Source organism: Schistocerca serialis, chromosome 6, assembly GCF_023864345.2.
Source record: "Schistocerca serialis cubense isolate TAMUIC-IGC-003099 chromosome 6, iqSchSeri2.2, whole genome shotgun sequence".
Taxonomy (NCBI): domain Eukaryota; kingdom Metazoa; phylum Arthropoda; class Insecta; order Orthoptera; family Acrididae; genus Schistocerca; species Schistocerca serialis.
Window position 1 is genome coordinate 438,243,136 of NC_064643.1, and position 27,057 is coordinate 438,270,192.

General features: G+C 43.0%; 1 protein-coding gene and 1 non-coding gene across 5 annotated transcripts in view; both read right to left on the minus strand.

Moving 5' to 3' along the window:
* LOC126483675 (SUN domain-containing ossification factor) overlaps positions 1–27,057 on the minus strand; it is a 254,712-nt gene that overhangs the window by 96,723 nt on the left and 130,932 nt on the right. Inside the window, exon 1 of one of the 4 annotated variants that reach the window (XM_050106753.1) lies at positions 210–292. The exons of 2 other annotated variants lie outside the window; for them this stretch is intronic. The gene's annotated coding sequence lies outside the window, so the exon portion shown is untranslated. One more of the 4 variants, XM_050106755.1, reaches the window with a different exon arrangement.
* Positions 17,544–17,616, minus strand: Trnai-aau (transfer RNA isoleucine (anticodon AAU)). Its single transcript has one exon. It is a non-coding gene; the product is annotated as a tRNA-Ile (tRNA).

The following is a 27,057-nucleotide window of genomic DNA, read 5'->3' on the forward strand; positions in this document are numbered from 1 at the left end:
TTGTGCTCACCATTTACCTCCACACGCCGCTTGCCGTGGATACGACGCCGGTGACGCTCCTTTCTCGAAGTTTGTGATGCGCTCTTAAAGTCCAAAGCGGACAGTGGTTCGTCGATAAGGGTGTCAATATAGCGAGTGGCGCTAGTAGGAGGCGTGCCTAGAGATGCAGCAAGGTGAAGCGGGGTAGCGTGGGCCGTGGCGGCGAGTACCTGCGCTAGCGCTGCGGCGCGCCGACGTGCCATCGGCAGCGGACTGGAAGGGCGAGGGGGCGCGCGCTCCTGCTCCGCCGGCCGCAGTCGCCCGCCTGGCGCAGAGTGGCGTGGCCCGCCGACGCGCGCGCGCTCTCGCGGCCGGCTCGCCAAGCGCCGCCTGTCATCGATCTCGCACGCGGGCTTGGCCTTCCGCGGATGCGGGCAATGCCGTCGCCGACGCCGACGTCGGCAGAGCGTCGCGACTCGACGGCGCCGCCGCCGCCACAACCTGCCAGGTCCTCTCGCCTTCCTCCCTCGCCCAAACTGTCACATCTGCCCACTAATATAGTTCTACCACTCGCTGAGTCAATAAATAGAAGCGGGAAGTCGAATTTCCGAAACGACGATCAAACTCTGAACTAATGTCGCTGCCACGCCTAAAGGAACAATAGTGTGCGGATCTACACACTCTTGGCATCCTACCACAACGCAATACAGTCTAGCCGCCATCCCAGTTTGTGAACATCTACATCTACATCCATACTCCGCAAGCCACCTGATGGTGTGTGGCGAAGGGTACCCTGAGTACCTCTATCGGTTCTCCCTTCTATTCCAGTCTCGTATTGTTCGCGGAAAGGAGGATTGTCGTATGCCTCTGTGTGGGCTCTAATCTCTCCGATTTGATCCTCATGGTCTCTTCGCGAGATATACGTAGGGGGGAGCAATATACTGCTTGACCCCTCGGTGTAGGTATGTTCTCGAAACTTCAACAAAAGCCTGTACCGAGCTACTGAGCGTCTCTCCTGCAGAGTCTTCCACTGGAGTTTATCTATCATCTCCGTAACGCTTTCGCGATTACTAAATGATCCTGTAACGAAGCGCGCTGCTCTCCGTTGGATCTTCTCTCTCTCTTCTAGCAACCCTATCTGGTACGGATCCCACACTGCTGAGCAGTATTCAAGCACTGGGCGAACAAACGTACTGTAACCTACTTCCTTTGTTTTCGGATTGCATTTCCTTAGGATTCTTCCAATGAATCTCACTCTGGCATCTGCTTTACCGACGATCAACTTTATATGATCATTCCATTTTAAATCACTCCTAATGCGTACTCCCAGATAATTTATGGAATTAACTGCTTCCAGTTGCTGACCTGCTATATTGTAGCTAAATGATAAGGGATCTTTCTTTCTATGTATTTGCAGCACATTACACTTGTCTACATTTAGATTCAATTGCCATTCCCTGCACCATGCGTCAATTCGCTGCAGATCCTCCTGAATTTCAGTACAATTTTCCATTTTTACAACCTCTCGATATACCACAGCATCATACGCAAAAAACCTCAGTGAACTTCCGATGTCATCCACCAGGTCATTTACGTATATTGTGAACAGCAACGGTCCTACGACACTCCCCTGCGTCATACCTGAAATCACTCTTACTTCGGAAGACTTCTCTCCATTGAGAATGACATGCTGCGTTCTGTTATCTAGGAACTCTTCAATCCAATCACACAATTGGTCTGATAGTCCACATGCTTTTACTTTGTTCATTAAACGACTGTGGGGAACTGTATCGAACACCTTGCGGAAGTCAAGAAACACAGCATCTACCTGGGAACCCGTGTCTATGGCCCCCTGAGTCTCGTGGATGAATAACGCGAGCTGGGTTTCACACGATCGTCTTTTTCGAAACCCATGCTGATTCCTACAGAGTAGATTTCTAGTCTCCAGAAAAGTCATTATACTCGAATATAATACGTGTTCCAAAAATTCTACAGCTTATAGACGTTAGAGATATAGGTCTATAGTTCTGCACATCTGTTCGACGTATCCGACCTTAGCAAATCAAATTTAGCCCTTTCCTTCCTCTTCCCTCTTTCTCCTCTGCATCTAGAGCTGCATAAACACTTTGCAAATCTCTCAAGGGACGTCCCTCGGTTCGAACAAGGACTCGGTGTTCCAGCTGAATTTAAGAGCTTTCCGTACCACTGTCGTTACGACGGTGAAAGCATTCGATTATGTTACTCTTAGTTTGGCCACTATTGGATTATAAAAATGAAAATGAGGTTCCTCAACAAAATGCATGAAACAAGAATGCAGAATGACAAGAGCCACCCCTGGCGAAAGCAATATCTGGACGATCCTCAGAATCACATTTCTGAACTGCAAAATCAAATGCCACTTGAATTGCGTTCTTGAATTCAGCAACATGTGTGGGGATACTGTACCCAGCCGCTTGCCAGGACTTTTGAAGCATAGGCTGATATACTGGAACAGGCAACCGGTTATGAATAACAAAATGAAGTTTCATAATGAAAATTCTATTTCTTTACTGAGAGTTGAAGTCACTGCAGAGTGTCCTTACAGAATTTGTTTACTTCCTGCATACATTTTGTATTACCGAAAGAAATATACATCCATAGGCTGTACGTATTTTGTTGTTTTTGGCGGAATGATCAATGCGTTTACCCGCAAATGAATCATTCACTATCGTTGTCTCCTTGTGAGCACTCCGAGAATGACAAAGTAGTATACACTTCAGTTATTTGTGACACTGTCATTAACAACATTCACGAAAAAGGATTCTAAATGGTCTTCCGCTTGTGCTGACCTCCAAATGTACAAGATAACAATTGTTGATCTATATGAAACGTAAATTAGTTACAAACTACTGCGTCGACGTACTTTATTCAATATGTAAACATCACTACAGATATTCAGGTTTAGGTTATGGCATGTTCTATATGCCTGCCATCATTCTCGATGATGTGGCGGACGGATAGCAAAATTCTGCATGAACCGCTGAAGTGTCCGAACATCGATGCTGTTGATGACCACCTGAATGGCTGTTTTCAGTTCAGCAATGGTTTTGGGGTTATTGCTGTACACCTGGTCTTTAATATAGCCCCGCAAAAGGGGATCGCGTGTGTTCAGATGCGGAGACTATGATGGCCAATTCAGGCCCATGCCAGTGGCCTCTGGATACCCCCGAGCCAAAACGCGGCCCCTGCTTCGATGGGGTCGATCTCTGTCTGGTATGAACCACATCTTGTCGAAATCAGGATCACTTTGAATAATGGGGATGAAATCATCTTCTAAAACCTCTGCACGTATTGCTCGGTAGTCACCGCGCTACAAGGAATATCGCACCGATTATTCCGTGACTGGACACTGCACGATGCACCCGCCCGCCCCCCCCCCCCCCCCCAAATGCGCTAATTTTTCTTGTTGACGAACCCATCCAATGAAAGTGGGCTTCGTCGCTAAACCAAACCATACATTGCATACTAACTCCCATCATGCCCGCGACCAACCGTGCAATTTGAACGTCCTAACGGACGGTGGAAGATTCTCTTCAGTACTGAAAGTACTTCCTGAAGAAACGAATGTACAGTTTTTGTTTGTTTGTTTGTTTTTTTTAAATTAGGTGTCAACTCAAAGAGCCGCACCAGAAATTAGTTCATGACTAAATCCACTTTGTCCAATGTTCCAAATGCAGTGTGACCGTACCTGGAAACTCGCAGGTTTCTGGTTTACGTCTTCGGCAAAACGGGTCCCACACTTGCGAATATCTTGGTCTTCCCGTACATCTATTGCTGTTATGATAGCAGTGATGTTTTTACGGTACATTCTATTTTCTTTCTTGAGACGTGCTAAGAAAGATGCAGAACATTTAAACCTTGTGTGCCCAAGTTCTCTTGCTTTTTGCATTACTCGAAATTTCAGGTACCAATAATGAGCACATTTTCCTTCATTCCTTGCTATGTCAAATTTGGATACAATGTGCCATTTTATCTTGTTCTCTGATTGCCTTGTTTCCTCGGAATGGTTGTTCATTACGCCTTTTTTCTCCACAATATCAAATGTTACTTTGATGTTACATGTGTTTTTTGTAGATGGATGTCTCTTCAATAACGAATTGTAGGTTGTAATTTTACTTGGAGACGTATGATAGTCATCATAAATGCATTCAAGATGTTATTCCGAAAATTTTGCATATCTTTTCTGGTGAACGTTCATAGTCACCAGAACTGTCAGTTTCTCTTTGAAGAGTACTGCTTCCGCCACTGCCACCACGACTACGATGTTGAACACTTTTAACCGCGTTATCGTCCGTAAAGTCGCTTTCTTTATCCACTATCCTCTTCAGTGCAACATCGGTTGAGTGGTCAAATCAATATTCATGTTACCGAATAAAAAGATCCACCAAAAACATCGTGAAAGTGTCACCATCCTGTCTTACACCGTCTTCCGTTGGATTACACCTTCTTATCTTGGATGCCACAATATATAAAGCATTCCAAACATTAACGGTTTCGTTCATTTTTTCTGTATATATGTGACAATACTGACACACGCATACTGAACACGTCAACTACTTATTGAGGTAACTCACTGACTGGCGTGTTAAACCGCCTTCCTCCGAAATTGTAAGTGCTGTTGTATACACACCAAGAGCAACACAATCACACGTCGTTGCAAGCGTCATTAGAAGTGTGAAATGGGTCTGTGTACAAATGTTTAAATGCAAATTCCTGTTCGAGCCGAGAGACGTTATTTGTCAGTACAGTGCTTGGTGGAGGGTACTTTGTACTGTTACTTGTCGTTTCCTTTCCTACTCTCCTCCTCTCTCCTTCCATTCGTGGACACAGCGCGTGGGAAGTGTCCGCTTGGTTTATCTTCATATGCGCCTCTGCTCTATGTTGCAATGACTCTTGTGTGAAATAAAATCGACGTATTTCACACAACAGATGCAGGTGAAAAAGTCGACTCCGTCTTCTTAGGTTTCCGAAAGGCGTACCACACTGTACCATATCGTCGATTACTAACCAAGTTACGTTCACTTGATGTCCACAAATACACGATTGGCTCGACGATCACTTAAGTGATAGAAACCAGAAGGTTCTTTCGGCCGGTGAATGTTTCACAGAAACAGGAGTAGCTTCGGGTGTGTCCCAAAAAAGCGCAATAGGACCTCTAATGTTATCAGTCTACGTAAAGGATTTATCAGATGGGACCAGCAACACAATAAGACTGTTCACAGACAATGATGCTGCGTATAGAAAAGTATCGTTGTTGGACGATTGTAAGGGAACTGAGAAAGACTTCTGATAAATTTTGCACTTGGTATAATGAATGGCAGCTCTCTTTAAACGTACATCTACATCCATACCCTGCAAACCACTGTGAAGTGCATGGTAGAGGACACGTCCCATTGCACCAGTTACTAGGGTTTTTCCCGTTCCATTCACGTATGGAGCGTGGGTAGAATTTGTTTAAATGCATCTGTGCGTGCTGCAATAAACCTAATCTTGTACTCACGGTCCCTACGGGAGGATACGTAGGGGGTTGTAGTTTATTCCCAGAGTCATCCTTTAAAGCTGATTCTAGAAACATTGTTAAGTAGGCTTTCTCGCGATAGTTTCAGTCTATCTTCAAGAGTGAATGATTGCAGTTCCCCCGTCTTCTATCATTAAACCACAGTCTGCTACCTGCTTTATCCACGACTGAGACTGTGTGGTCATTCCATTTCATCTCTCGAAAATATCTGATAACCAGTGAACATATTGACCACACAACAAAGCATTTATATTTATTAGTGATATTAAGAAGCGATATGAAATGGAACGATGACGTAAAATCAATATTATGGAAGGCGAATGGACGATTTAGATTTGTTGCAAAGGTTCTGGGAAAATGTATTGTATCTATAAAACAAATCACGTACAACGCGCTAGTGCGTCCGTTTCTAGACCATTATTCCCTTCAAGTCCATATCAGGTAGGCATGACAACAGATATCGAGCGAATTCTGAGACCTGCAATGCATACGAAATTAAGATAAATGCTTGGGCAACGTCAATGGCAATGCCAACGCGAAGGACGACGTAGTTCTCGCGAAACGCTGGTGCGCAAAATTTAGATATCCTGTACTCGAAGAGGGCTGTGCGACCATTCTGCTGCCACCAACGTTTATTTCGCGTAGGGATCATGAGAAAGATAACACAAGTCAGGAAATATACATAGTCATACAGTTATACATTTTTTCTTCACTCAGTACGCGAATGGAAGAGGAAAAAAAAGATCGATAATATTGATATGGTGTTCCATCCTCCAGGCACCGTATAGTAACTTACAGAATACAGAATCTATGTAGATGTAGACCAACGTTGGAGACAGTAGAATCATTCAACAGTTTTAAACGAATATTGATTCTTTAAAGATTCTGAATACCGTGTGACGAATAGAACGTCGTTCTTCTTTAAATCGCTGGGAATATGAGCGACGCTCTCATTGTGATGGTACGCGTTGGTTCCACAGAACTTAGCACCACACATCGCCCACGGTCGTCTTTAATCTGACTTGGGAGGATTATGCACTCGCGCAGCACTCAAAAGGCACATTCCACAAGCATCGAACAGCCGGCTTCCTTTGTAGCTACACTGTACTTTTCTGGCGTTATCCCCATAAATCTATATTAATTCCCCCTGTTGAATTTACGTTTTCTTTTGACTTCATATAGATTTTTCCTGTTTCCGATACATATTTAATCGCTGTTATGGAATGCACCACCAGAAGAATAATGATGAATTTTGAAACTACACATCAAGGCTCCCCATCCTCCCTCTTCTCCTACTGCACACCAACGATTCCCTCTCCTTTCTCTTCTTCTTGAACGACAAGTTCCACCAAAACCATAATCCTGAATGTTCATTCCATGCCCTCTTTCATCTCTAGGAACTCATCTGCATAGTACTCGTACCTTAAACTCTCTTAGCCCACAATTTCCCCACCTGAATCCACCATCGGCACAAACTTCCATAATCCCTAACCTACAGCTTTACATCCCTAATGCAATTTAATCACTAGCGTTTTACCTTCTGGCACCATTGACATTTATCTCATAAGAAGAACCTGCATCAAGAACAAGAATCACCAATATCGTTGTCGCGCACTGTGCTGTATCTGCATCTATACTCTGCAAACCACTGTGAATTGTGTGGCAAAAGGGTACACGTACCACTTGTTAAGGCATCATTCCGTTCCAACTGCGTATAGGGCGCGGGAAGAATTACAGATTTAACAGCTCTTTACGCAATTAGGCTACTCTTGTCTTCGAGGTCACTACAGGAGCGATACGTATCAGGCTGAAAAACCTCGATTTGTCTCTTAAAACTGTTTTTTCTAACTTTGTAAGTAGGCTATTGCGAAATAAATAAAATGTCGAGTGACTACGGCCTCCCGTCGGGTAGACCGTTCGCCGGGTGCAAGTCTTTCGATTTGACGCCACTTCGGCGACTTGCGCGTCGATGGGGATGATAAGATGATGATTAGGAAAACACAATACCCAGTCCCTGAGCGGAGAAAATCTCCGACTCAGCCAGGAATCGAACCCGGGCTCTTAGGATTAACATTCTGTCGCGCTGACCAATTTATTTTTATTTATTTTTTTTTTTTGTTCGATGTAGTTCGTTGCGTTTGGTCTGGGCGGACGTCACAAGACATCCGTTCAAGTTGATCGTTGATTCTTTGACTCAGTTTTTTTTATTGCAGAGAGCACGCAGCCCTCCGACCGAACACGCTGAGCTACCGTGCCGGCATCACTCAGCTACCGGAGGCGGACTATAGCGAAATAATTGGTGCTTATCTTCAAGACTCATCCCGCTCTCAGGTTTTTCAGCACTTCCGTGAAGCTCTCCTGTAATTCAAGCAAAGCTGTTACCAATTCGTGTCGCCCCTCTTTGTATAGGCTGAGTATCCCAGTTAGTCCAATTTCGTGTGGGTTCCACAAGTGAATTGTACTCTTACTGCATTTTCTCAGTATTCTGCCAATGAACCGAAGTCTCCCATCTACCTAACCTCCCACTGAGACTATGTGATAATTCCATTTCATATCCCTAAAAATTGTTGTATTCAGGTATTTATATAAACTGACTCATGGGATACCGTTTGTCTAAGTTTTGCAAAGTGCACAATTTTACATTTCTCGACCTTTACAAGAAGTTGCCAATTTTAGCACCACTTTCGGATCCGATCAAGATCGGCCTGGATATTTCATACAGTATTTCATTACGTGCAACTGCATCATCCGCAAACAGTATGAGGTTGCTATTATCACTGTTCGCCTGGTCGTTAACATACTGCATGGACAACAAGGGTCCCAAACGCTTCCCTGGGGCACCCCTTAAATTGCTTCAACTTCTGTCGATGACTCTCCGTCCAAGATAACATGCTCTGTCGTCCCTACTAAGAAATCCTCGATCCAGTTACGAAATTTGCTAATAAACGTTCGTGTGGTACCTAGTGAAATGCTTTTCGGAAGTCTATATATATTGCATCCGCCTGATTCCTTTGCTCCTAGGCTTTCCTTACGTCATGTGTGTAAAGCGCAAATTGAATTTCGCATGATCGATATTTTCGGAATCCATGCTGGATGCCGCGCAGGAGGTCATTCTGTTCCAGATGCCTCATTATGTCTAAGCTCGGAAAATCGTTTATTCTGTATCAACACAAAAGTGTTTGTTCTTTCTTTAGAAAATTTAATAGCCATTTAACTCCACTGCATACGTATAAAAACGTAGCGGCTGAGAGTCCACTCTCCTCCCTGGTTATTCTTCTCGATGACCTGCCGTTCTTAGCTTCCCATTAAGTTATTAATAGCACCACGCATTCTCAAGAGAAAGAGAAAATGTCTCCCAGATTATTCGCTCTATGCGTTTTCTCCCCGATCCCTCCTCCCTGCCAAGCTGCATTTGTGCCCGTCTCCACCTACCTTCGCTTCTCACATCAATTACCACCACTCGAACAGGAAGAGCGCCTTACCTCGTGCTGTTGATGCTGGCTCGCTAATGCAGCCTCCAGCAGAGACAGACAGTGGAGTGAGTGGCGCTGCCCTGCTCTGACTCGCGATATGCTTTCTTACCTGTTCCTTACGCAACATGTTTTTACCATCTGTTACTGCCATGTTAGAAATTTTACAAGCTGCGCCCATTACTGCATTAGCGACAGCAGCTCTTGTATGTATGAGATCAGTGATTCGTTTACTCGTAAATCGTGTGGTAAACTCTTCATTAAAACGGCTACACACACGTAATCATTGTTGATTCGGCATGGTGAAGAATACTGTCCCTCAAATCGGCGAGATGTTTTCCTGTTTTGGAAATCATACGGGCGACTGTGAATGTGTTTCGGCAACGTATGTAGACGTACGCTCGCTTTCGGCTAAGGTCAGTTGTTAATTGATGAAATTGCAAGCTAAATTTCGGCGTGAATAGTCAAATCATCGCGGCAGAACTGTTACACTGTGCATATTTTATCCTCCCATATGAAATGGTTCTATTAAAAGTAGACGGATGGCAAGAACATTTAGATGGCCTTTGCTTGTGAGTTAACGCGTACACAATAACTTTTTCGTAATCTGTGATGCTATTTATCAAAGAGAATTCTTATCGCTCGCCTCTACAATGATTTTTAAGTTGATTTTAAAAAATTCTACATTTCAGTGCTTAGTTTTTCTCCTTAGAAGCGCTTCGCTTTATTTATATCAAAGAGTCGACTTTCTCGTTACTGTTTGGATTTCCTTGTCTATGCCGACAGTTTTCTGATCGTTGTCTTCGTCTTATTTCTCGCGCACGACATTTAGCGCACCTGTTGTTTGTGTATAAGGCCTTAAATGGCAAAACGTACAAATAAAGGTGTGTGGCGAACGTCGTATGTTACAGGAATAATAAGAGACAACAAAATTGACAACAGGCTTGTCATTGCTCACGTGAAGACAACGGCAAAAATGGTAATCTGGTAGGGCGATCAACAAAACTACGACTGTATTATGATACAAATAAAGCAAAAAGTATCTAGTGGCAGCAAAGTAAAAATTAAGTAGCTAAACATTGTGTAGATGGTCTTCTTAATCGCAAAATTGTAAGGGGTAACTGCGGACAGGGTATAAGGAGATATGTTCCAGTCTTCATTCGCCTAGAAAGTAGAAGATATTTATACACTCTAGCGAACTAGATAATTATTCTCGAATAACATCCTGTCAGCATTTGATTCATATGAACTACACACTGTAAATGTCTTTCTTATGGTTATTATGAGGTATGACGAACACTGCTGACGCGTATAGTTTCTTTCCTAGAGTGCATCCATCAAAGCCTTGTTCAAGATTCTTCAGCAACTGCGTTTTTACGTCGAAACAGATGATTTTGTTTGTCTTCGAAGCACGTAACGCTACAGGGCAATACTCGTGTGACACTTCCCAGGTGCAGACAGTAGGAAACTACCTCCTCACAAGCGGTTGATACCGGGTGCTTTTTCAGCTGGCCCCTGCGCTAGTTCCGTTACTACAGCGTATAACTCGCATCTCTGAACCCATAAACAGAGAGAGTGCGCAAGTAAAATCACTGCAACATTGCCGTTGTACTAACTACCAGCGTTCGCAACCGAAACGAAAATGTTCTTCCGTAAAAGTAAAACCGCGACACTGACAAATATGCAACAGAAAACAGGCCTTACGATATACCCGCCACGTGCCTTCCGTCGCGCCTACCCCAAGCGATTCTTCATCGTAGCTCCCCGTGATCGATTGGAAAACAAAGCGCTGTCACAGCAGCGGCTGTGACGTCCGTCGCATTCCCGCAGCGATCAGCAGAAATTTAGCGCCGCTCCCCGCACAGTAAATTTACGACCACATGCGAACACAGCGTTATCACGATAAAACAACACTGCTATATCGCAGGCGCTGCTTCCAAGGAAACGAGTTTCAACAAGATTAACTGTAAATTGAGAGTATGACACGAACGACGGATTTGTCTTGTGAAGCTAACAGAAAGCTGACGATATTCCGGTGTGGATAGCCGCTTCCCACTTCGTACACATCAATGTGCGAGTATTCAGGAGTAGATCGTACTCTTCACCTTTAAAGCTCCCACTAAGGACGAGAAGGTTAAAGCGTGGGCCCGGAATAACACCATCCGAAAGCTTACTGGTAGCGTTTGGGCTGCGCCTATCGATAACCGCTGAAAGTCAGTCTTTGTTCTTTGTTTCTTCATAGTAAAAAATCTACTACCTGTTAGGTGGATCTGCTACTGCCAAACATTCTGATATTGCTCTGAATGAGAAAGAGTAAGTAATTAACAGAATGCCTGTGACTACCTTCAGTTAGACAGATATATGATCTTATGGAAAGAGTACTCCCAGCGTCATTAAACGAACAACAACCGGAGAAGTCGAAAACAAGCAAGAAGAACGCATAGATCACTGATACTATTGGCATAATCACTGCTTCTTCTCCCTCGGCGATACGTGTCGGATACATGGTGACATCGGGTCCAGCGTTGATATCTTTTGCAACGTGCCAGTGCCGTTCTGAAGTGGCATCAACTACAAAAGCAATATGAGACATTAATTTATGACACACAGTCTCGAAATATTGGTTGTATTCTCGATTACTACCGCTCTTGGACGTCAGCGGTTTATGAAACTATGTGACTGGAGACTTGTTGGTGGCGGACTATTATATACAATTACTACTCAACCATCACTTACTGCATTTCGCCGTTGTCGGAAACATGCGGTGACTTTGCAGTAAACAATTACAGCGATAACTAAGGAAAAAGCATGGCACTATCAACTCTTCAAGGTTAGTCGTGCGTATCCTACCAATCCAGATGATGCCCAACTCAAGGTAAGCCGACCGAATCGCCCTCACTCTCAAGTTGAATAGTATTGCGGTCGACTAGACTAGCACTTACTTCGTAAGTCACTGTATAATGTGCTATGTTTACCGTACTAATACTAGTGACTTCCAATTCTGTTTCTGTTCTGTTAAGCTGTAGAAAAATGATTAATTCATCTTATTGTATACCCATAACTACTGTGTGATACCCGCGACGGAAACAACGTAACTTTTGCGCTGTCTCACTCTAGTACAGGCTTTCTAAATGTATTAAGAAGGGTTTCGTGATAGCAACATCGCATTTCTTTCAAATATTTCCGTTTAAATTCCGTGATCATCACAGTTATAATTTCGTGTAGGTTAAACTCATTTGTTTCATTTCATATTGCTCCGTAAGGTATCTACAAATGTTCCCACGATGAGACAGACGCCAAAAGTTTACAAGTGATCTAGTAATCGGATACTATCGGGTCCTTTCACTGCTCATTACCCTGCATTTATTCACATTTAAACACAGTTGCAAATGCATTGATTGAGTGTTCCGTTGCTTCTTGGTAGAATATTTTATACATCATGAATGAAAAAACACAAGACACTGCTCCAATATTCTAACACATTGTAGAATGTTACAACAGTGTCGTGTGTTTTTTTTTCCACTCATAATGGTTGCGATTCATTACGTCGAATGGGAATACAGTCGTAAGTCGTACCACATTTCCCCATACTCAGGCGATATTGAGAACGATAGTGGTACTACAACGATTCCATGTGGAACACACTACATTGCTTTCGTCGTTCCGTAGAATTTAATGGATTCCATCGGCAAACATTCTTCTCAAGACAGTCACATAACTGTGAAGCTACTTCGTGTGATCTTGGTTGTGGGTCTACAAAGGGGTATAGGAACCAAGGAAGAAGGAATTCACCCGTTCATGCAACTTCCAAGACAGTGGCTACGAGCACAATGCAAAATGTTCAATGCAATTATTACGTTCTGTATTCTTTCTTTCTGTCCGCCATAAACTGAAGCCGTGATGAATAGCTAATAAAGATCAGAAATGAGCTCCGTATACTCGCTTTAAACTCGCCAGAGAGTCATGTGACGTCATCTCCGAACTCACCGCCTCCGTGCGCCCGCAGACTGGACTCGATTAGTGTCTCCGTCGCAGCCCATTCATCACCTGAGTCTGTTGTGTGGTACAAGTGGACTCGACTCGCTCAGAAAGGAGAGCGAGTACACGAGTTCGCAAGTATAACCGCGGACTCGTGTCCTACCGCCACATACGCAACTGCTTTGAAAGAAATTTTCGCCATTAAAATGTAAATTATTACTCATTTATTTTGTACAATCGTGATTAGGGCTTTATATCCTTTCTCAAGTGCAAGTTGAAATATCACAAAATGTCCGACCTGTCTAAATGACAGAAGCAAGTTATACACCTGATCGATAAACAGTGAATTTTGTTATGTTTATACATACGTTTACATAGATAATTTAACATTTATAATGTATTAACAGAATTCTAACTATTACGTACACACATTTTCGATGAGTTACCGAATGTGTAACGACAGTACGAGGAAACATGACATCAGGATGAAGTGCAATCTAGGATGGCTACTCAAATTTGGAAAAAGAATCCCTGAAAATTCCACGCATGATGGGGAAGATGGTGCAAAGAAGCTCCTGACAAATCAATGGAAAATTAATTATGAGCGGGCAAGGGAGGGGGCAGCATACCACAATAATGATTTTTCTTTCCTCTCAGCAGAGCTATGTACCAGCCATAAGCAGCGGTTTAACCGCAGTTTTTAAACATCGATAATTTATATGAAACAACATTAAAATAACCAACACACTATGAAGTATTTTAAAATTTGTGATTTGTAAAACTCAATAAAATTAAATTTCAGTGGTAGGATAAAAACGTAGGATTCTCTGAGATTTTATGGAATTGCTGAAATTCGCTGAGACTTTCCTCATTTTTCGAGGTAAAATGTAATTCCCTGAGAATTCCAGGCTTTCCAGAAGAAGGATAAGCTATACAACCCGTTGTTATTCTATAATCACAAGTTGGCATGAACAAATAAATACAAAAATAGCGTGCTTTTTGTTGAAGGGGTACAAAAGTAATGTTACTGTATGCCCAGTTTTTGTTTGACACACCACATACTTTTTCTCATGGCGGAGTTTTAATAAACAAGAATACAACCACTTTGTTTGGTTGGGACGAAACTTGTATGTTTTTCGTCTGAAGCGTGAAATATAACGTAAAACTTATTACATATATCACTCCTCCTCTAACTGAATACGTTTGCAGTTGTGTAATTTGCACCAATGAATTTATTTTCGTCTTTTACCGCGCACAGCACCACAGAACGCAGCTTCGTTAAAAGCTATCTGATCCCGACAGTCCGTCATTTCGCCTTGTCGGCGCTACTTTACAGCAGCAAGATCGTGTACTCATCTTTCGTACTACCAATAAGTCACAACTAGCCTTAAACTCCTGCATGCTTCAGTAAGAGGGAACGAGTCGACGAGTATGAAAGGACTGCAGCGCTACAGTTCTCAGACTCCGCGTACTCATCAACTACAACGGGAACGAAGGAAGCCCGTGGCCACTGAAGTAACAGCGGCGTCTTGATTTGTAAAGTATGCAACCTAACATCAGACTCGTACTAGCCCCGTTTCTGATCCCTAATAGCTAAAAAACTATGTCGCTGTGTAGAATTAACAGTAGTGTACATACAGAGTGTCCTCGATTTAGAAGAGTTACGTTGTACACATTAGGTACAGTGTTATTGTTTCAGGAACTATATTACTACACGGCTAACACGGTTCATGGTGAACGATCCTAGTTGCAGGTTGCCTATCTAACGGTTTCCAGGGGGCAACAAAAATTTGCTTTTCATTTTTTCATGAATTTAAGACTATCAATTGTTTTTCATAATGTATGCGTCAGGAGGTATAATTTTGTAGTTAAAGTACACAGTACGACGATTATTACAGACAGAACCTGCGTATACGTCTTGAGGCAGCGTATCTCACGGCGCGGAAATTACCCAGACTATACACTCAGGTGACAGAAGCGATGGGATACCGCCTAATATCGTGTCCAATCTGCTTTTCTGGTGAAGTGCAACAGCTCGACGTGGCATGGACTCAACAAGTCGTCGGAAGTCCCCTACAGAAATGGAGAGCCATTTTGCCTCTATAGCCGTCTATGATTGCGAAGGTGTTGCCGGTGAAGTATATTGTGCACTAACTGACCTCTCGATTCTGTCTCATAAATACTGCACGGGATTCATCTTGGGCGATGTGGGTGGTCAAATCATTCGCTCGACCTGTCGCGCATTGCCATCCATAAGCACATGTTGTTTGGGGACATGAAGTCCATGAACGGCTGCAAATGTTCCCCAAGTAACCAAACAATCATTTCCAGTCAGTGATCTGTTGACTTGTACCAGAAGACCCAATTCATTCCATATAAGCATCGCCCACAACATTACGGAGCCACCACCAGCTTGCGTAGTGCCTTGTTGACAACTTGGGTTCATGACTTTGTAGGTCTGCAACACACTCTAACGCTACCATCAGTTCTTACAAACGGTCTAAGCGCTGCAGTCATGGACTGTGCGGCTGGTCCCGGCGGAGGTTCGAGTCCTCCCTCCGGCATGGGTGTGTGTGTTTGCCCTTAGGATAATTTAGGTTAAGTTGTGTGTAAGCTTAGGGACTGATGACCTTAGCAGTTAAGTCCCATAAGATTTCACACACATTGTTTTCTTACCAACTGATATCGGTACTCATCTTGTCAGGCGATGGTTTTCCAGTCTTCTAGGGTCCAACCGATAACGCCACGAGCCCAGGAGGGACGCTGTGGCCTTAACAATAGCCATCACGTCGGTCGTCGGCTGCCACAGCTAATTCACGCCATATTTGGCCGCAATATCCTAACGGATACGCTCGTCGTAAGTTACACATTGATTTATACGTGTTTTTTTTTCATTCTTTTTTTTCCGAGCAGCGTTGCTCGTATGTTAGCACTGTCTACTCTATGCAAATTGCGTTGCTCTCGGTCGTCAAGTGAAGGTCGTCGGCCACTGCGTTGTTCGTGACGAGAGATAATGCCCGAAATTTGGTATTCTTGGCACACTCTTGACATTGTGGATCTTGGAATATTGAATTTTCTAACGATTTCCGAAACTGAATGTGCCATGCTTCTAGCACCAACTACCATTACGCGTTGTCTGTTAATTCCCGTCGTGCGGCAGTAATCACGTCGCAGACCTTTTCACTGGAACCGCCCCAGTACAAATGACAGTTCCGCCAATGCACTGTCCCTTTATACCTTCTGTAGGCGACACTACCGACGTCTATACAGGCGCATATCGCTATCCCATGACTTCGTCACTTCAATGTATTCATCCAATGAATGAGAGCACTTACAGCGAATCCAACAAACTGAACACATGATTTCCAACCATTTCTCGTTTACATGTTAACGTCAAATATTCAACGCATTAGCTCATTTGTAAAGCTATCAGACTTTAAAGGTGTTTTATACATGGCAGATAGACTATAAAGTAGGGGGGGGGGTGGTGGTGGTGGTGGTGGTGGTGTTACTGGTGGGCTAGAAAATGTGAACACTGAGAAAGACCGCCGCAGTTCGGAACACCACACGAGGAACAGGCAGAATCCCTGTCTGGGAGTCAGTGGCGAGTGGCGAGATTATCTGTTGGTGCTGGCGGCGCGGCATTCCTAGCGACGCACCGGCCGCGCTGGAGTGGAGCGGACCTCCGAAGCACGTGGCGCAGTGCCCATCGCGCGTGCCACGGCTGCCTGCAGGCGTTCCGGTCTCCTTCTTTCAGCAGCGGCCGTCTTCAGGCGCGCCTGCTACTTTGTATAACTTACCACAAATCTTGCACGAGCCACTGTAGCTCAGTCGGTCATGCTTCAGATGAGTACGCCACATTCACACACATTCGATCAAACAAGCCATCTTGCAGTGCTTTGCAAAGGTGCACCTGGAGTCGCTATAATTTCCCCCACTTCCTATTCCATTGGCGAATGACGCTTGGGGGCGACTGTCGTCAATAAGCCCCCAAATTATCTAAAATTTCTCTCATTTTACCGTTCTGCTCTACAGTGAGAAGAATTTGGCAAGAGTTACCTAATTCTCATTGCAACGAACGCTCAGAGAAATCCGGTAGTAAACTTCTACGAGATGCATAACGGCTCTGTTGTAGCGTCTGCTTTTGGAGTTTGATAAACCTCTTTCTAATGCTTTCACGCTTAATAAATGCCGAAATGAGCTTTGGATCTCCCGTATACCCTCTATTAGTGCTGCTTGACAAAGAACACAGAGTGACGAACAATATTCAAGAATCGGTCTAACGAGTGTTTCCTAAACTATTTCTTTCGTAAGTGAAATACATTTCCTTATTATTCTTCCAATAAATCTTAGCGTGGCATCTGCTTCTGCTGCATCTAGTTTTATGTTAATATTCCACTTTCAGTTGCTCCGTGGATACACTTAGAAATGCTTGTTTCTGTATCCAAACAGCAATGGCTCTTTCCACCTATTTATATGCAATCCATAACACTCATTTGAATTAAAGACATTAGCTACCAGTGGGTACTGATTTATATCAATGAGGAAACGTGAAAATTTGTGCCGGACCGGGATTCGAACCCGGGTCTTCTGCTTATTAAGGAGATGCGTTGACCACTACGCCATCCAGACACAGTGGTCACCAGAACCGCACGGACTACCCTAGCACGTCTCCCATAAGACCCCAACTTATACCACACACTACTTATGTAATATATGTAACAGACACCACATATACAGAGTGTTCGGAAATTCCCGTAACAAAATTACCCGAATAAATTTCAATATCAATCACGGATGTTTTTCGTCTACAAAACTTAAGCAAATCCACATTTGCTTCACCCGTGTAGCTGAAGATGAATACCGAAAGACCGACATAGTTCACAACTTACAAATACTCCACCTGGCCAACAAAGGAAAAGTATAAACTTACCTGAAGAAACTGAAATTTATTTTCATAAATGTGCATTGCCAAATGTGCATCCTAAATGACCAACCAAAGCTAACCAAAAAAAATTTCTAAGGAATTTCCAGAATTTGCTTTTTACAATAACACACTAATTACACTCGTGAAAAATATAATACTAATAATAAACAAAAGACAACAAATTTCTGTTGCCATATCCTATGTGAGCGCACCCAATCAATATAGTTGTTCTCAATCATGTAAGTCAGTTGTTGTGCGTTTATTGCTTAAAAATGTCACTCCAACTGTGAATAAAATATTTAATATAAATTCATTTATATAAATTGAAGTATATTATTTTCGTAATATTCGGTATAGTTTAATTAACCAGTCGCTACTGAACTTATAGATAACCATACACAGCCCTCAACAAATTCATGCTAGGCAATTTTAATTTTTTAGTCAGACAGGAGCTTGAACTATAAATAGTATATTCAGAACCAGTAAGTAATATGTAACTTGGACCACAGATATACGAGGGAGTGCTGAAAACTAGTGCCTGCGAATTTTTCATGTAAAAACTCTAAAATCTTTCTAAATAAAACGTTACTGTATATGTGCAGCCCTCTGCCACTAGAGGGCTCCGAATTGTAGCGTGTAACACGGCGGTGCGTAACGTGAGTGTGTCGGTGCGTGAGAAACAGCTTGTTGGAATCGGGGTTCGAAGAGTTCGTCACTTCACATGGAGCACCCTCTCCTCCTTCAGCACGGCAATGTCAGATCACATATGAGCGCTGCGACATCTGCAGCAATCCGACGTCTTGGGTTCGCTGTCATCGATCGTCCTCCATACTGTCCGGACTTGACCCCTTCCTATTTTCATCTGCCTCCAAAATTTAAAGAACACCTTCAAGCACTTCACTTTCATAGAGATGAAGCGGTGCAAGCAGAGGTGAGACTGTGTCTCCATCAACAAAGTCAAACATTCCGCAGTGACGGTATCAAAAAGTCAAACTTTCGATAGCGACGGTATCAACAAACTGGTCTCGCGTTAGGAGAAATGCTTTCGTCGGAGAATAAAAATTAAGAATGGTAATAACCTTTGCTTTATTTTAAAAGTTTAAGAGTGTTCACATAAAAATTCGGAGGCGTTATGTTTCAGCAAGTCGTCGTAATTTTCCGGTGTAAACAAAGATGTCAGTCGGCACCATGGCCGATACTGCGCTGTTTATGTGCAACATACAAGTGTAAAAAGTGTTTGTGCTACGATTATAAATACGAAAATCGTAGCAACAACACGTAGAGTAAGAAGTACGTACGTCTAACAAGAAATATATCATGAATATACAATTCGGAATGCACAGTAAGTAAACGAAACTGTTATTTGGCACAGGTAAATGGAGCGTCCAAATAGCTGTTGATGATTCAACTATGTACTTAGTGAAGAGTGACATAAGAAACACGCCAACTGAAGATCGGTGAAAGCCTGAAACGCATCCCGGCATAAATAAAAGTATATAAAGTGGTTGGTTGCTGTATTTCTTTAATTAATGTAATCCACGGCCACGGAACACAAAATCTAATAACATGGACGTATTATAGGTTTTTGGGAGATGAGGATACTGTTTTCACTTTCGGTTATATTCAGTGGGTTGGTGTGACCGTTCTTCCTTACTCTTCCCCCTACGACCGTATGTCCTAAGAGTTGTTTTTGAAACGATACACTCAAAAACTTTCGAATGTAGAAGAATGTCGAAGTCTCTCTTTAGGATGAAAACTGCAATAAGTACTTTCCTGCGTAACAGAAACTCAGCAGGAATGAGAAATGTTGTGTAACACAAATTTCGTAGCACCTGTATACAGTAATATTACCTCGTGTCAGACGTAATCTCCGACCAAATGAAATCAACATGCACAGTATTTTCACTTCTGGACAGCATCAGTCTTTTAGATGAATCAAATGGATTTTTGCTGTACAAAATAAACACTTACAAAAGAGAGATACATTTCTCATTCTAAACCGGTAAGCAAGTAAGTATAATCTTGACATCCTGTAGCACTGTTTTACAGAGTAGAACTGTCACTGTTTTAAAAGAAGAGCTAATAATAAGGCCAGTAGAACCATACCAACGGAATATTCTCGAAAGACCTATATTACTTGAGCATATACTGAAGGGGAATTGAACGGATGTAGAACTACGGTTTTGTTTCAAATGCATCGGTAGCTTAATGCGACGCCAAAGAATGCTAGCATATTTAAAGCAATCTTCACTAGCAGAACTGTAGTTCTACAAACACTGACTCAGATATTACAACTTTTCGTTCGCTTTTGTACTTCTTCCTTTTTTAAAGACCGTTACGTTGGCATATTCCGACCAGTAACTACTAATTTAATGGAATGAGCATGTCAGCCAGCTGATGAGCCAGAAGAACAGATCCACAATGCGCTGGAAGTCCTACACCATCCACTACCGTTACTATCCCGCCGCCAGCAATCGTAGTAATTTTTTTCCTAGTGCCGATTCGGTCGCCAGCAGACCCGTGCTGTAGCGTAACAAAGCAGCCGTATATCCAGGAAATACGCTATCGGAAACTCGCTCAGTTGGGCTTTGCGAACGTTGACACATGCGGCCGTTCACTAACTACGCTTTACGTCCCTGGGAACAACTATTTTCTGTTCTGCTGCCCCTGGACATTTCATATTTTTTTCCCTGAACGATAGAGTAGTCTACTGGAAGAACGATTAGATTTCAACGTCCCGTCGGCGACGAGGCCGCTAGCGACAAAGTGGATCGAGACGCGAACAAGAAGGTGGCAATAATCCCATACTCTTCCTGGACAAAATAATATGAAAAACGCGGTTTAAATACTTATTGTCCAGAACAGGTTTTATGATCTATCACCAACCAAGAGCATCAGCAGAAATTTACACTCAGAAGTGGTGGGTAAAGGGGGGGGGGGGGCGGCAAGAGTTTGGAACCGTTCTTTCCCTTTGTATAGACTCCTCTTCCCCTTCCAGCCGGTGCTACGGTGGACCAAAGGCATTACAACAGTTATTCAGGATTATCAAAGGGCCCTCGCAATATTTCAAGCGACGTCCTTCACAAACCACCCTCCTCGCGACTAAGCTTCTGCAGCAACCTTGCCAGCCTGTGGGCGGGCCCACATGTTGTCAAGGTTGTTTCGAGTACGGTGCAGAAGTTTCCCTGGGAGCCCTTTACACATCCTCCACTTAGTACCGATCTCTCCCCGTGAGATTTCCATATTTTTGGAGCCCTGAAAAAAGACATTTGTGGCGCACGCTTGGTACAGTCATGGTTTCGTAGTCAACTGCAAACATTTTTCCATGAAGCACCAACCGTCAGTGGGATAAATGTATTAACAGTTATGGCGATCACTTTTGAAATAATAAGTAGTTTACTTACTTTTTTTCCCATCTGTATCATTTTCATTAAGGAAACGCAAACCTTTGTTTCTAGCATTTGTAGACTTAGAGAAAGCTTTTGTCAGTGATGACTGGTATACTCTCTTTCAAATTCTAAAGGTGGCAGGGGTAAAATACAGGCAGCGAAAGGTTATTTACAATTTGTACAGAAACCAGATGGCAGTTATACGACTCGAGGGACATGAAAGGGAAGCAGTGGTTGGGAAGGGAGTGAGAGGGTTGTAGCCTCCCCCCGATGTTATTCAATCCGTATATTGAGCAAGCAATAAAGGAAACAAAAGAAAAATTCGAAGTACGTATTAAAATCGATGGAGAAGAAATAAAAACTTTGAGGTTTGCCGATGACATTGTAATTCTGTCAGAGACAGCAAAGGACTTGGAAGAGCAGTTGAACGGAATGGACAGTGTCTTGAAAGGAGGGTAGAAGATAAACATCAACAAAAGCAAAACGAGCATAACGGAATGTTATCAAATTAAGTCGGGTAATGCTGAGGGTATTAGATTAGGAAATGAGACACTTAAAGCAGTAAAGGAGTTTTGCTATTTGGGGAGCAAAATAGCTAATGTTGGTCGAAGTAGAGAGGATATAAAATGTAGACTGGCAATGGCAAGGAAATCGTTTCTGAAGAAGAGAAATTTGTTAACATCGAGTATTGATTTAAGTGTCAGGAAGTCGTTTCTGAAAGTATTTGTATGAAGTGTAGCCATGTATGGAAGTGAAACATGGACGATAGATAGTTCGGACAAGAACAGAATAAAAGCTTTCGAAATGTGGTGCTACAGAAGAATGCTGAAGATTAGATGGGTAGATCACATAACTAATGAGGACGTGTTGAATAGAATTGGGGAGAAGAGGAATTTGTGGCACAACTTGACTAGAAGAAGGGATCGGTTGGTAGGACATGTTCTGAGGCATCAAGGGATCACCAATTTAGTATTGGAGGGCAGCGTGGAGGGTAAGAATCGTAGAGGGGGACCAAGAGATGAATACACTAAGCAGATTCAGAAGGATGTTGGTTGCAGTTAAGTACTGGGAGATGAAGAAGCTTGCACAGGACGGAGTAGCATGGAGAGGTGCACCAAACCAGTTTCAGGACTGAAGACCACAACAGCAACAACAACAACATCATTTTCATTTGACTACCCCTTATAATATGGAGTTAGACGAAGGTAACACCGAAGAGGTACACAACGATTGTCAAGGTTGTTCAATTGCGTACAGATGAAAAATGTTGCCTCAAGACAGGAACAGATGAAGACTGTATTTTGCAAATAGAAAAACAGATGAATATAAATAGGAATTTTTGTTTACAAGAAGCATAATAATAACACCCACATAATCCTTTCCGACGCTTATTACTGAGTCCTGACAGAATGCGCTTCTACTACGCAACTCCTCTTTGTCTTCACCCGTATGTCCTTGTGTACTGTCTTCAGACATTGTCAAAATTTCTGTTCAACTAGCATTCATGGCGCCGTCGTGATGTATTAAGTCTCCACTGCGGTTTACTTGTATAACACTCCAGGTTTGTATGTAGAGTTTTGAAGAACGTGTTAACTCGCGTAAAATTTCTAGGCTCTTCTCATGAAGATTTCTGATCTCTTTTTATTTCCTTTCGTGCTCTGCGACCTAAATCTAGACTTGATAAATAGTACATCTACATCTACACAGTTAATTTATTTCTAATAAGCAACAGTATGATCACACAACCACTAGTCTCGCGTATCCTCTTAGCTGTGAAGTTTGTAACAGGCACAATTAGAATAACTAGAGTTTTTTTAAACAGATTCATGTACTTTGCAACGTCATAGTGTCAAAACTTGATTCCTTATGGGAACGGAGTGTCCTTTTGCATTTACCTGAACGCGAGAAATAAAATAGCCCTGCGCGGCGATAAGCAGAAGAACTGCATTCGTGTTCACGTGTTTCGTAGTTTATCTCTGTCAGGATTACAACATAATGTGTCTAGGAAATAATTAACTATAATTTTACTGGGATGAAACAAAAAAAAAAGGAGCGACAATGGGCACGAGGCTCGTTGCCGATGTTCTAAATAAATTATTGCAGGTAAGTAGTCGGTGGCGGGGCGATTTCGCTGCGCTGACGCCGAGAAGCCATTTGGCCTATCTTTATGGCTGTGCTGAGGCTAACTTCTTCTTCACAGCCCGTCTGCCCTGATAACCTGCACAGCTTACTGCACCGTCACTGGCGTCGCGACCATCGCCTGATTTCCCGTCACCACCACCCACGCCCCCTGCAGCCCCTTCACTTACCGACTGCCACGTTACGTATCTTATACGAGTATGAGATCGCTTGTTCAGCAGGTTGAAAACATTCTGCTATTTTTCGTAAATAAATAAGAAGGGTCGTGGCGAAAACCTTGCGAGGCAGACAAGGAAGCTGGTGCAACACTTCCGTCCGAACAACGAACATACAATGAACAGCCGAAACTTATGACCACTGCCAACCGCGACCTTGCATGCCGCCTGGTGGCTTTGCGGGCGCGTGAAGCGGTAACAAAAGTATGTAAGCGGAGCAGACACGTAACGGGGGATCACTCTGGTGATGATATGGGCTGCAAATGTGGAAATCCACTGAGATAAGCGACTTTTGACAAAGGGCGGATTATTATCACGCAGAAACTGTGAACAAGTATTTCGAAAACGGCGAAGCTGGTCGAATGTTCATGTGCTACTCTCGTGAGCATCTACGGAAAGAGGTAGCATGACAGTGAAACTATCATTACGCGCTAAATGGTTAGAGATCCACCACTCCTCACAGAACGTAGGGTTCGGGGGCTTGCCTGCTCATTAAAGGAGGATAGATGGTGATCTGCGGCATCTCTCCCGAAAGAGCACAATACTGTGCACGAATAAGTGTTTCGGAGCACACCGTTCATCGTACATTGTTCAGGGGATATACGCGGACAAGAAAAAAAATTCCCGGATTTTCCCGATTCAAAATACACTTTTTGCCGGGTGAAAGTAAATTGTTTTCCGTCTTAAGTGACAATATACTTTCCCTCGACGCTGTAAAACTTTTCAATCCTTTGAAAAGTGAAGGTTTTATATACCGGCATACAAATTCCCGGTACATTAGGAAATGAAACCCATCAAGAAACAATACGGCAACCATTATAGTGCATATTTTCGTATTATGAAAGTATAAACACAAATTCACGAAATACAACACGATACCTTCCGAAGCACTGAAATCTAGATTGCGACGCGCTTTTGTCAGCCAATTACAGCTCATGTCACGCGATCTCGGCAGCCAATAACAGCACATATTCAGAGCGATAGAATATGTGATGTAGCCAGCCAATAGTAATATCACTGGTAAGTAGCGCGAACAAACAAATGAGAAAAGTTAATGCTTTAAATTTATATTCACACAAATAGCTACAAGAAAAGTAACCTTTCACATATAATATTTGTCAATATGAAAGAATTAAAAGAAATATGACAAACTGACCTTCAAAACATGGTCTTTTTTAGCGTGTGTTACCCTGTAAGATACAAAACACAAATGTGCCAGCAAAATTTTAAATAATGGCATAAATGGCTGGTCTTTTGAGCCCGAAGTTTTACTCAGTGCATGGTCCTCAGTGTTAAATTTTGAATGACAGTCTAACACTCCGAGATGTAAGAAATTCATGGCACATTCTCGCATGTAACATAACTCATCTTGCTTAAAAGGAAATTTACTTCGAAAGTAACGCTTCTCAAACCACCATTCGCAATGTTTTCCCACTACCTGTTCGAAATGTAAACAGTTGGCACGTCAAGCTCATCGAAACGAGGCTCACGTGAAAGACGCATCGAAAGCAGTTTGTTGTTACGAAGTATTGCAAAGTCTGTGGGACATTTTGCTGTCGGCAGATGCTTGTGTGTGCACTGTGTTTTGTTGTTTAAATGGTGCATTTTATTTGCAACTGAAATTTTATTCAGGTGTTACTCTCGTTTTCGTTTTATTGCAACAGCATTATTCTGCAGGAGCGGGCTAAAGCAAAATTCTTCGTTAGAGTACCAGTTCTTACAAGTCAAAACTAAAAAATTTAACTGAAAATTTAAACAATGAAGAATTCCCGGAAGTCTAAAAAAAATCCCGAGTTTTTCCCGGATTTCTCCCGTACGAAAAAATTCCTGGGTTTTTCCCAGATTTCCCGGTTGTCCTGGGGCGTATACAAATTCAAATGGCTCCGAGCACTATGGGACTTAACAACTTAGGTCATCAGTCCCCTAGAACTTAGAACTACTTAAACCTAACTAACCTAAGGACATCACACACAGCCATGCCCGAGGCAGGATTCGAACCTGCGACCGTAGCAGTCCCGTGGTTCCGGACTGCAGCGTCTAGAAGCGCACGGCCACCGCGGCCGGCGGGGCGTATACACCCTGATTGTTGAATATGGAGCTCCGCTGCAGACCCACCCCACGTCTTACCACGCTGACCCAAGAACTTCGTCAATTATGATTGCAGTGGACACTGAAACATCGGGATTCGGCCGTCGATCAATGGCGACCGGTCGGCTCTTCAGGTGAATCACATTTTTGCTACACCAGGTCGCTGGTCCTCTCCACAAACGCCGTCATCGTGGTGAAGGGCGGCTCAAAACATGCAGCGCGCCACGGACGCAGGCTGGTGGGAGTAGTGTTATGCAATGGGAGACATTCTCCTGTGGTTTGCCACGGACCTGTGGTAGTAATCGAAGACATGCTGACAGCTGTGAACCAAGTGCGCGTCTTCATGGTTGATGACTTCCCCGACGGCGATGTCATCTTTCAGCAGTAAAATCTTCTAAGTCTCGGAGCCAGAACCGAGCATTACAGTGAACTCACGCTGATGTCATGGTGATCAAATTCGCCCGACGTAAATCCTATGGAGCCCATATCGGTCGTTACCGGGTGCAATCACCGCATCACTGCGTACGCCAGTCAGGGGCTCGTTATTTACGCAAATTACATGACCTATGCGTAGACATCTAGTGCCACATTCCTCCACGAACCTACCAACAAACCGTCAGATCCATGATATGCAAATCAGTGATGTATTTCGTTCCAAAGATGGACAAACGAGCTATTAAGCAGGTGGACATAATGTTTTGGCTCATCAGTGTATTACTGTATGATAATGTTTTTCTTCGAGGCGACATTCTTTTATAAATGAATCTCTTCAGCTGCAGTCCAGTTAGCCGCCATTTTTCAAAACAAGACGAAAGCTGGCAAACCTGAACGTTTTAAAAACGGTTGAGCTGATACATTGGAGTGAAAATCGATTTTGCACGAGGAAATCCGGCAGTTTAAATCGGTTTTCCGAAATCAGTATTGGAGTGTTTACTTGACGAAACAAAAGCGGTTCTAGGATATTCGTTTACGAAAACAGAATTTTAGAACCCCATGTAAATGTAGTACGTGAGTAATTAAATGCAACATGACAGTCATCATAAAGACAAACATTTGAAAAAACGTTCTCGAAGAAATTTGCTGATTCCGATCACAATAATGAAGATCAATTCGACATCTATTGTCATATTCACACTCACTACACAGCAGAGACGAGCCCACTGACAGTCGGTTTACAAAGCTGTTCACTTGGTTTCCAATGTTTGGTTACCTATACAAGTATATCAACATTAGGAAAACAACTATTAGAGCTTCGTGTTACAGTTGATCACAATTGACTAGGTTCGCGTTAAAATGTGGCAGCTGAAACATGGAC